Here is a 10,927-nt window from a genome sequence, read left to right as displayed (position 1 = left end):
GTCCAAATATGTTTGAGCCTCTGAGAATAAAGGACTATGAATAAAAATGACTAAAGACTTAAATCCAAAGTCCTGAACTAATTTTTCTTACTTAACCTGTTCAATTAAAGCAGAAAATCAGTACTTCAACTACATTTTAACTGTTTTATACAGAAGCATACAGAGGCAAAACTACAAACATTGTCACTTTGTCTAACAAATTATGAACTGTAGATGGACTCTTTTACTCCTTTCTCAAACCACCTACCTTCTCTGTCCATGTGTCCCTTCTCCTTTAACCCATAGCCTATCAACTGGGGTCGGTGCAAACCCCACAAGTATATTTTTTTGTCATAAACTTCAAGGAGCTTTTTAAAATTCCAATTTAAATGTCTTTGTTCCTAATCATGTCACAATATTGTTTTCTAGTTCTGCTTTGATTAGTACTAGCATTAATCAAAAAAGAAAAAAAAAATCAGGTTCCATCCATGTAGCATTGATAAATTGAACTATTTATTCAGTTGAAGTTTACTATGGGTCCTAAAAGAAGGCACTGAAAGTATATTTAAAGGGCTGTGGTAGTTGGGGAGAGTCCTCTGAAGTGATGACCAATAAGGGGGATGTCTAGACCTGTTGTATTATGAATGGTCAAGGTGGTGAAATGGGAACATGGGTGAAAAGTACTGGGTGGAGGTTGGGAGTCTTTTGGCCCTTTAGTCTGTTCACTAGATGTGAATTGTTGCTTGTGGAGTGGGGATTTAGGCTTGCCTGCTTGAGACCTTTCCAGACATGAGCGGAAGTCGTTTCCCGAGAACTGGTGTCACTCCTTTGAGCAGGCCTAAAGATAACGACAGGATTAAACTGGACTGGCTGTACTTTGAAACTCCCTGTGTGTCCCCACTTCACAACACTTTCTCCGTTCCCAGTCTCTGCCTAACCAGCTTAGCTGTGAACCAGTGCTTATTAATATTATAACTGATCCTTGTGTGTCATGGTATAGAGCTTTCCAAACAGAATCTGATATATGATGTCATACCATGACTCTTCATAGCATTTCTGAAAACCTCTCAGTCAGTGCACTCTGTGCATTGCAGTTCAACCTCCCAGTTTCTGTCTGAGTGTGTTACTGGGTCTTAAGCTCAGGACCACCACAAAGTAATAGCTTCATTAGAAGTTAAATACCCTGGATCAGTTTTCAGAACTGAAGAAGTCTTTTGGATATGGGATGAAGCATCTTCAAGAACCAGCTGCCTTCAGTTAAAGCATTCAAGACTCTTAAGATGACTATTTTATCAACAGTGTTAGTTGGCCTATAAGGCCTCAATTGTACTCCATTGTAGGCACGGACACAGACAGCAGGAGATCCAGGAACCCTGTAGTCATTTCTGTTATGCTTCCTTGAAGTCCCTTTGAAGTAACCTGCCTGGGGCGCATGCATAGTTTGTTAATTTTAATGTAGATAAGTCATGCAGACCCGAATGAGTCTGCATGAGAGCCAGGGGCCCAGAAAATATAATTCCAGCTTTACTGAGAACCTGCACTGACACACAGTCACCTTGAGAGATTTTTTTCAAAGAAATAAAAATTCCTATCCCCTGAAATGCAGATACTTGCTTCAAAAACAAAATCTAAACATACATAGAAAATACATCTAAAATGAATTAAATTAAAAACACCAGGCAACAGGTTGAGCGTCTTGCATTTGAAAAACAAATATACCAACCACTCTTGGAGCAAAAGCTGTGGAACAATGCTATGTTACTATGAATCCCAACTCAGAATGAGTTCATTTTTGTTTGACTTGTTGTTTCATGTTGTGAAAATGTATTTTTAGCTAGGCAACATGAAGAGGGCCACCCAGAGTGTTGTTTCCATTCCTAACATGAAGCTTGATCAGTGTCTGCTCAAGCCTTGTGAAGACGAGCTGATCAGTGGGCTGATGATCACACAGCTTCTAATCCAGAGAAAAATTCAAGAAGAGAGTATGAACAGAGAAGTGTGATGAGAAGTGCTTACTCGAACTTATTCTTGCTGATGTATGTTGGTCGTTATAAAAGTTCAGTAGGATTACAGAAAACACATTATTTATTTATTTTTTAAGTTCAACATATGTGGATGATGCATGTATCATTTTGGTGTTTTCGGACACACTGCTTGATTTAATTGAATCACTTGTTCAGCCTTGCACATGCATGATCCACAACAAAGTCAGCTACATCGACTCTGCTTCAATCAGTTACACAGCTGTGTTACTGATTCTTAGTGATCTTCATTCCATCTTATTATTATTCCTTCTCCTCATCTTTCTTCAGATGTCCCTCTTTACTATTTGTGCTGTTATCCAGACAAAATGTTTGATTGGTAGGTAAAATCATGCTTTTACATATGGTAATGTGGAAGGAAAGGCCTGTAATTCTTGCAGTTTTGCTAAAACTGTAGGCATGGGCCAGCAGCGTTTTTAGTTTATAGAGTCACTGCATAATTTGAGCTTCATGTGCTAAGTTCATGTCACAGTCAGGTGGAAGCTGACTGTGTGGAGTGAGGAGGAGGACCCAAATGCAGACACGCAAAAACTAAACTTGACTCTAACAGAAAATGCGCTATTTATTATGGCTGATTAAGCAGTAGAAAAATAAAAGGGCAAAATCAATTTGAAGCAAAACAATAACCTAAACTGGGGAAAACCAGAAATATAACATGAAACATCCTAAACATGAAAAAACCTTAAATGTGACAACTTGACTACATGAAGACCCGGAAGCATGGCATGACATAGCAGACGACCGGACAAGGAATGAATGAAACTCACAGACTAAATGCACACAGGAGGCGATCAGGGGAAGTGAAAACAAATGGTGAAACAGCTGATGCAAATGAACATGACATCACAGGGGAAGCAAAACTAAACGAGGGAACACGGGAACATGGATAAACAAGATAGGCAGGAGACATGGAATGAACATAAGGGGAACATGGGAGTAGAAAAAGGGACATATGCACATAAACACAGAGAGGGAAACAGGACAGAGACACAAGGAGAACCTAAATGGACAAGGAGACTACACAAGACAAACGGGGAAGACTGAATGAAACACAAGGAGGGAAACATGTAAACAACAGGAGATGACGGGAGGAAGACAAAGACATCACTGAAACACACGAAGTGCGAGGGAGACTTAAACACAGAGGACACTGCACTATAAACAACATAGTGGGGAGATGAGAGGAACCTAGATAGAAAAAACAGAACTCAAACAGAACCAACTGAAGTTTAAACTATACAAACACAAACTTTGTAATACAAAGGCATGAAACTCAACATGCTGGGTCAAAAGACCCAGCCCATGACAGTTCAATTACTGTGCATGTATAGTAAAAAACAACCAAACACATTTTTAGAGTTTGACACAAGAATTGCATATAAGAGCTGTAAAAGCTTTTCTCTTTTTCTTAAAGGAAAAAAAATGGGACAGTCTGCATAGATTAAAAAATATGTAACAAATTTATTCTTGGAGCCTCCAAAACAGACCAGTGCTGACTCCACCCCTGAGTGATAATCAGCCAGCATCTTTGGCAAAATATTTTAACCTCAAGAGGGTGCTAAAAGTTAAAAAGCCAGAGAGCCATACATATGAAAACAATAGCAAAACTTCGACAATTTTCTCTGAAATTATCAAAGAAAACAATTTGGGGGAAAAGACAAAAAAGGGAATTCTAAATTCACAGTAAATCAAACTAGAACATATTTCAACTGTTACAATGTTGAAAAGTAGACTTTTTTCCTAAAATATGGTGTATAACAAACTAATCATAAAACAATCTTTAGACTTTGAAAAACAGACCAAAAAATGTCATAAACTTTCCTTTTCCACATGAATCACAAATGGCAGAAAATCCACCACCCGAGTCAATCTTGGTGGTTTATTGTTTTTTCTTCATCATTTTGATGTAATGCAGTGACTATTTTCAAATCACTGAAGAAATGTTTGCATTTGTTTTTATATTAAATTAAATATATATATATATATATATATATATATATATATATATATATATATATATATATATATATATATATATATATATATATATTACAGAGAGAGTATGAAGTGCTAAAATTGAGATTTTTGTTTATTTTCTATGTATATACCAGCAAAAAAAAAAAAAAAAAACTACTAACAAATGTGAAACAAAATACTTAGAATATGCATATAAAGGTTATATTAATGCCGAAAAATATTTTAGTGAAGGTCTTGGTTATTCCAGCAATTTAAATACAAATATATGTACAATGTTTCTGACTATAGTGGCAAATTATGTGCAAAAAAGAAGATAAACTCAAGCAAGAAGTGTGCTTCAACACTTCAGTTTGTTTCTCTTTGTGACCATGTGAGGGCAGTGTGGTATTTTGTTTAAAAGAAGAGTCACTGGCCTGTTCTACAACACTGAGCCACATTTGAAATTTCTTGCCTTGCTTCCTTTATCTTCATTCTCACATATTACTTCCTGAATTATCCCCCTCAAATCTTACCCACCCATTTATTGTTTTCAATTTTTTATGCAACCACAGACTGGTACACCCCCCCCCCCCGAACCACCCTTAATCAAATCAGATCAGGGTTGTTTTAAAAAACAGCCCGCTTTATAAGATGTGTGTGTCGGTGTGTGTGTGCCTCATGGGAGTTTGTCTCATTTGGGTTCATTTTTCTTCACTCCTGCCTTTAGTGGGTTGAACTCACTCACCCAGATACCATGAAAAGAGTCAATTATTACTGTGAGTATACCCGAGAGAGAGAGAGATAGGCAAGGCAAGGGTGAGAGCAACAAATCTGCTGCGTGGCGGTTGTGTTTTGTATTGATTAGCATTGTTTTGACAATTGACTGGAATTCAATTCTCTCTTTGTTTTTCTTTGTTTTTCTTTGTTTTTCTTTGTTTTTCTTTCGCTGACCTCTGCCCCACTCCATATTCTCCCATTAACCCATGCAGGCAATGAATTGTATCTTTAGCACTGACTTTTCTCTGACACTCACAGGTCATTTATCTTTTCCTTTCCCTCCCGTATTTCTCACACTCCTCACCTAGTATAACTTTATCCAACTGAAAACTATTGATTTTTCCCCCTGCCAGTGTGTCATCTGGGCTCTTCAAACATTGACTGATATTCTGCTGTGATAACAGGAACCCAAACTGGGACTCTTCAGACACACTTTGCCACCTTTTCCCGTTATATGGCTCTCTCAGAAGCATTGCCATTTTGTGGAAGTATTGGAAATGAGACCACTTGACCTCGAAATGTGATTCTTTTTCAGGAACAGCTTCTCCCTGAATGCATCTGGCCGTATCAATGAAGCCCACACGCATACGCCACATGCAGCCTGCCTTGCCTTTAAAAACATATTGATTTCTCTCTTTCACAGGGAGCTTAATGCGATCGATCGTCCAGGCTCTTTCAAGATCAGTGCCAGTATAAGGATCTCTTCTTATAACACACATGCTGGCTCTTTCCCTTCAGCTAATGATTGTCCTTGGCCTGAGGGAAGAGTTTGTCTGCATTAAGACAGAAAACTGTTTCTCTGGGCATCCATCCCCCTCCTCCTCCTCTCTCTGGTCCCCAGTAATGCGGATGAGTATGGAACTTTTAATTTCCTCTTTAACAAAAGGTATGCCAGATGCAGCACACACATGCTTTGACCTTTATCAATCTTCACCACACCCCACTCCTTCTCCCCACCTGTCAGTGGATCGATACCTCTTTGTATTTGCAATGCATTACACCCTTTCCCTCTTTTTAGATTAAAAAAAGTTGGTCTTTCTCAAGTTCCCGTCTTGCAGGCAGGTTTGATTTTAAATGAATGTTAACAATTTCACCATTAAAATCAACTGGAAATTAAATAAATAAACAAATAAATATATTATACACCCTTACTGCTTCCATAGGAATTAAGACTTTAAGTAGCAGCCAGATGGTGCTAATCAAATGTTTTTTGATTAACTGATCATTGGGAAGTGTGAGCACTTCAGGCATGCCTTAACACAATGCCACAATCTCACCAGGGGTGGATGTCACAGCCCAAAGGTCAGACCGTACCAAACCCCCAAAACAACCACATGCTACATCTCAGACTCTGGAGGCCTCAGCTAGCATGTTAAATGCTAAAATTCATAACAGTAAAATTAGAAAAAGACTGAACAAGCACAACTTCTTTGGAAAGACTACCAGGAGAAACCCTCTTTGAAAAAATACATAGCAACACAGTTTAAATCTGCAAAGCTGCATCTGAACAAACCACACAACTTCTGGAACAATGTTTTTTGGACAGGAGAGCAAAGAGGAGATGGTAATGCACGGTGTCATGTTTGGTGAAAGCCAAACACAGCACATCAACACAAACACCTCACACCAGCTGTCAAGCATGGTGATGGGGAGCCGATGATTTGGCAATGGATTCTCTGTATACCAAAAGTATTCTGGAGTCAAACGTGAGGCCGTCTGTCAGACGGCTTAAGTTAAGCAAAAGCTCTATCATGCAACAGGAAAATGATCCCAAATACAGAAGCAACAGAATGGCTGAAAATAAGAATCAGGGTGGTGCAATGGCCCAAACTCCAGACCTCAAACTGACTGAAAGGCTGTGGCAGAATCTTAAGTGATTAAGTGAGCTGTGCTTAAACAAATGCCTGCAAACCTGAATGAAGCAATGCTGTAAAGAAGAGTGAGTCAAAATCCTTCCACAATGACGTGAGAGACTGATAAAAACTCATAAAGAAAATTATAACTTCAAGTTACTGCTGCTAAAAGTGATTCTCAGCTTCTCGATCCTGGAGTGTACTTTGTTTTTCTCAGGACAATGGTATAAGGTCAACTGTATTTGTTAATTTTTATAATTAGGGTCTTCAAATATCATGTTCTTGAAAGATTTTTGTGTTAAAAACTGTAAAAAATTGCTCTATTGCTTGATTGATTCATTCAGGTGTTGGGAGAACCAGGACACAGTGATGAGAAGTTTACTATTGGAACAAGAAGGCATAGATGGACAAGGGATGAGAACAGGATGCTGTTGGACTACTATTACGCAAGGAACCCCAGCGGAAGAGCGCAGTCCTAAGAACAGCAAAGATACTGCGTAGGATTCTCAAACTCCCAGACCTCTGTGAGGTACTCCTACTCGAGCGTCAAGAAAGGTAATAGGTCAGCAGAAATTTGGGGTTCCTAGAGATGAGCAATTTATTTACAGTGACCTCCATCATATGTGAAACTTAACAAAACTCCCTCAAATTAACTTAATTAACAAAACTCAAACGTACATGGATTCAGTAAAACAGCTCACCTTTCCTTCCTCCTCCGAATCAAGCAGAGATTGACTATATATAATGCTATCAATTTCCCTGCAGTTCCCTGCATCTTTACTAACTAAATGGCTCTAAATAAGAAAAAATATTCAATAAATCCCCTTGTATCTTAAAACAAACAAAAGGAAGCATTCCTATGGTAAAAGAAACCCCTCCTCTTGGTTTAACCAGCTCATGTCAGAGATGACATCATCAGTACTTTAAAAATCAGGAAACATTGGGCGGGCTTTTCCCTACACCTGACCTACACCTTGACTGAAAACAAATAAAAAAAAAACAAAGTAAGTATGCACAAATGAATTAATTATGCAACATAACAAAATATAAAGCAACATGTAACTGAGTATTTGCTTTCATTTGCTGAATGTTTGTTTTGCTGGCAACATAATGCTTACACAAACAAACCCGGGATAGTAAGTGCAGCAATGTTACTTTGACAATAGCAAATTATAGCAAATAAATATATAGAGGTAATAATGTGCATAGTGTGCAAAAAGTCAATAAGTCAATACTTCTGGGACAAGTGGAGAGTATTACAACTGCTCATCCACTTTGTCACAAGCCCCCGCATGGAAATTTATTTTATATATGTATACACATTAGATATATAGGTAAATAATGTATATTTCAAACCTGTACTCCTTGTAGTGAGATTGGACTGCAAAACTGGAAGTTTGACCTAAACTGAGAAATAATAGGATAAGAATGTGAAGGGAAGGCCAATCACTGTGTTTGGCAATAAAAGGGGTTTGTACCAAAATAGGTGCATGGAGTAATAATGTAGAGGACAAACCTGAACTCGCATTACTTTATCCCATTGATATTTTAATTGATTAATTATAAGTAAACACAATTTTTGCTTAAAGCATGCTAATTATCCTCTAATGCTTTGAAGAAGGCTCAGTGTCTCTGTGGTTGTCACGTGGTTGTTTTTTAAACACGGCATACAATAAAGCTCCAGTCATACATTAATGGACAAACATTTCAATACAGAATATCATTTTGAAAAAACAAAAACCAAAATAACTGTTGGTTCAGTTTGACTTTCTGTTTGGAGAAAAGCTCTTCTATTCTGGTTCTGTTAGAAAAAGCTTGCAAAATATATTTCCTGTTTTTTAAAAATAACCATCAAGAAACACCCTGTTGAATCCCCTAAAATTTCCTCCTGTACAGTAGCTCACTGCCGATGGTTTGAAGCTCAAACGTGAATGTGAATCTTCAGTTCCCATGCCAACTTTCAGATTTCTGATGAGAGAGAAGGTAAGCTCTGGGATTTATACACACAAAATGTTGTTTTGTGTGTATAAGTGCATAAATTATTTTTGATTCTGCATAAATACAACATGAATAAAGAAAAGGCTAAATTAAAAGGAAATAAGATTTTTGCTCAAAGCGTGTCCCTGTATCATGTAACTTCTTTGTCCCTGTTATGAGAACCTAAATGCTATTATTTTTCAGGAGAAGTTATAAACCTATATCAGTGCAAAGTTTAAAGTTTTAAGATGTAGTTTATAAAGACTCTTTTTTTTATTGTGTTTTATAATATTATAAAATGCTCTCCATGTACATAATTATTGACATAATGTGCAAACTGCAGTTGCTCTAGAAAGGTATGTGAACGAGAATGTGAAAAAGGAAAAATTCTCATACTATTTGCAAGAAATAGTAGCAATAGTTTAAACCTACCTTCTGTCGTCCACACGGGGGCGGTGCTAACACTCTCTTTCCATGGTAGAGTTGTTAGCCAAACCATGTACACGGGTTTATCTGTAACAGAGGGCGGATGGATGTGGAGTCGTCATCTGAGGTAAGTCCAGCATTTACTTGTTTGTTTGTTTTTTAAGCTCCTGTCATTTGCTTGTAGTTCTCCTGTAGTTTCACCAGCTGGTTGCCTTATTTGTGTGCTCTTTGGAGATGACGGTGGGCTGTCTTTTTTTGAGAAGACCAGTGAGAGTAAAGCAGTTGGGCAGAAAAAAAGCGAAAAGTGAAGACAAACCTCTTAAAATGAGGGAAATTGTAGAGCCACACGTGTTTGCTTCTTTTCTTTTCTTTTTTTTTTTTTTTTTTTTTTAAAAAGGATAATTACTGTTTGCTAATAAAGAGTTTAAAACTAACATTGTCTGGGACAGTAATAAAGGGAGCACCTGATATTTTAGCAAATTAGCTAAGTCCATTACAACACTATGCTGAAAATTTTTGCCTGTTTCGAGTGTGCTTCAGATGCTCAGAGGCATTATTTTGGTTGCGCAAGTAGTGGGGAGCTTTGGGGAATTTGACAAGAAGCTCAAACTTTTCAGAATTTGTTGGCATATGCACAGCCACAATGATGCAAAAAGTAATACTAAATAAAAAATAAAAAAAAAATCACCAGTGACGTAGAGCAGTTAAAAAAACAGAAAGTCATATTTTCTGATTTTCTAATTAAAGATAGGAGGGCAAGGAGGGCAAGCAAAAATCAGAAGAGAATCCAGATTCCAGCCCGTCATAAATGATTTAAAGCTGTGGAAGAGCGAAACAAGCCTTCATCTTCTCCATGAGGGAGGGGCTGTGTTGCTCTCAACCTGTGGGTGTAAAAGTTTTGGTCTTTGAGAGGTTTTAAAATGACTCATGATTTGAGAAGGAATGTCAAAAGAAAAATGCTCTTAAAATGTCGCTAAAGAAGACAGGAGATGTAATTAAACATACCTTTGTAAGCCACAAGGGGGCAGTGGAAAGAAACTCTTACCAGAACGCCACCATTAAATTATGCGGTGAACTTGTTAGAAAAAGTTTGTTACCACATCTGACTGTAAAAGTGAAAATGAAGGAATGGCTCATTATCTGATTACGTTAAGTTCAACAGCCCTCCTCTATTTATTCATTTTTAATAGAAGGGTCTTTCACAGCAATCCTTGATGGTGCTATAGTGCTGTGCAGGTGTATTAAACATAAGGCCCGGGGACCAGAATCGGCCCAGCCAAGACTCTCATCTTGCCCACTAGACAGCTTTAGAAAATGTGAAGGGGTGCATAGATTATAAACTTTTAACTGTATTTTTATAGGCTTTGCAGCTTTCACAACTACAGCACCCCTCCCCTTAGTTCAATCCATACTACACAAAGTACCGTAATTGTTGGGCTATAAGCCGCTACTTTTTGCACAAGCTTTGAACCCTGCGGCTTTTAGTCAGGTGCGGCTTTTCTATGGCTTGTCCATGATTTTTGTGATATCGTAAGAGGATTTGTTTTGTTTGTTCCGCTGTTGTACGGCACTACGTTGCCTGGCGGAAGGATCGGGGTTCAAGAGTGGTATGTTGGTCACATGTCACAGGCAACGTAGTGCCGTACGAAGTAGCGCGAAAAACAAACTTCAAAGTAGCGCTACGCGTTCAGCGGGAGGCGTGGATGATGAGCGGCAATAATCTTGCGAAAAGCAAGTTATGCCCAACTCCACCAGTGGATTCTGACTGCGTGGAAAAGTGTGAAAACATCCACGATCACCAACGGATTTCGAAGGGCTGGACTGCTGCATGATGGCGAGGAGGACACCGCCACGGCCCTTCAGAGGGTGTTCGACTCTGACACTGACAACGAGGATTTCTTTGGGATGACGAGAGTG

The sequence above is a fragment of the Copadichromis virginalis genome, linkage group LG11 (genome assembly GCF_057382275.1).
Source record: "Copadichromis virginalis isolate Kocher_CV1m ecotype Utaka linkage group LG11, C_Virginalis_male_GT1.1, whole genome shotgun sequence".
NCBI lineage: Eukaryota > Metazoa > Chordata > Actinopteri > Cichliformes > Cichlidae > Copadichromis > Copadichromis virginalis.
The sequence above is the reverse complement of the archived record's forward strand: the minus strand, read 5'-3'. Positions refer to the sequence as shown.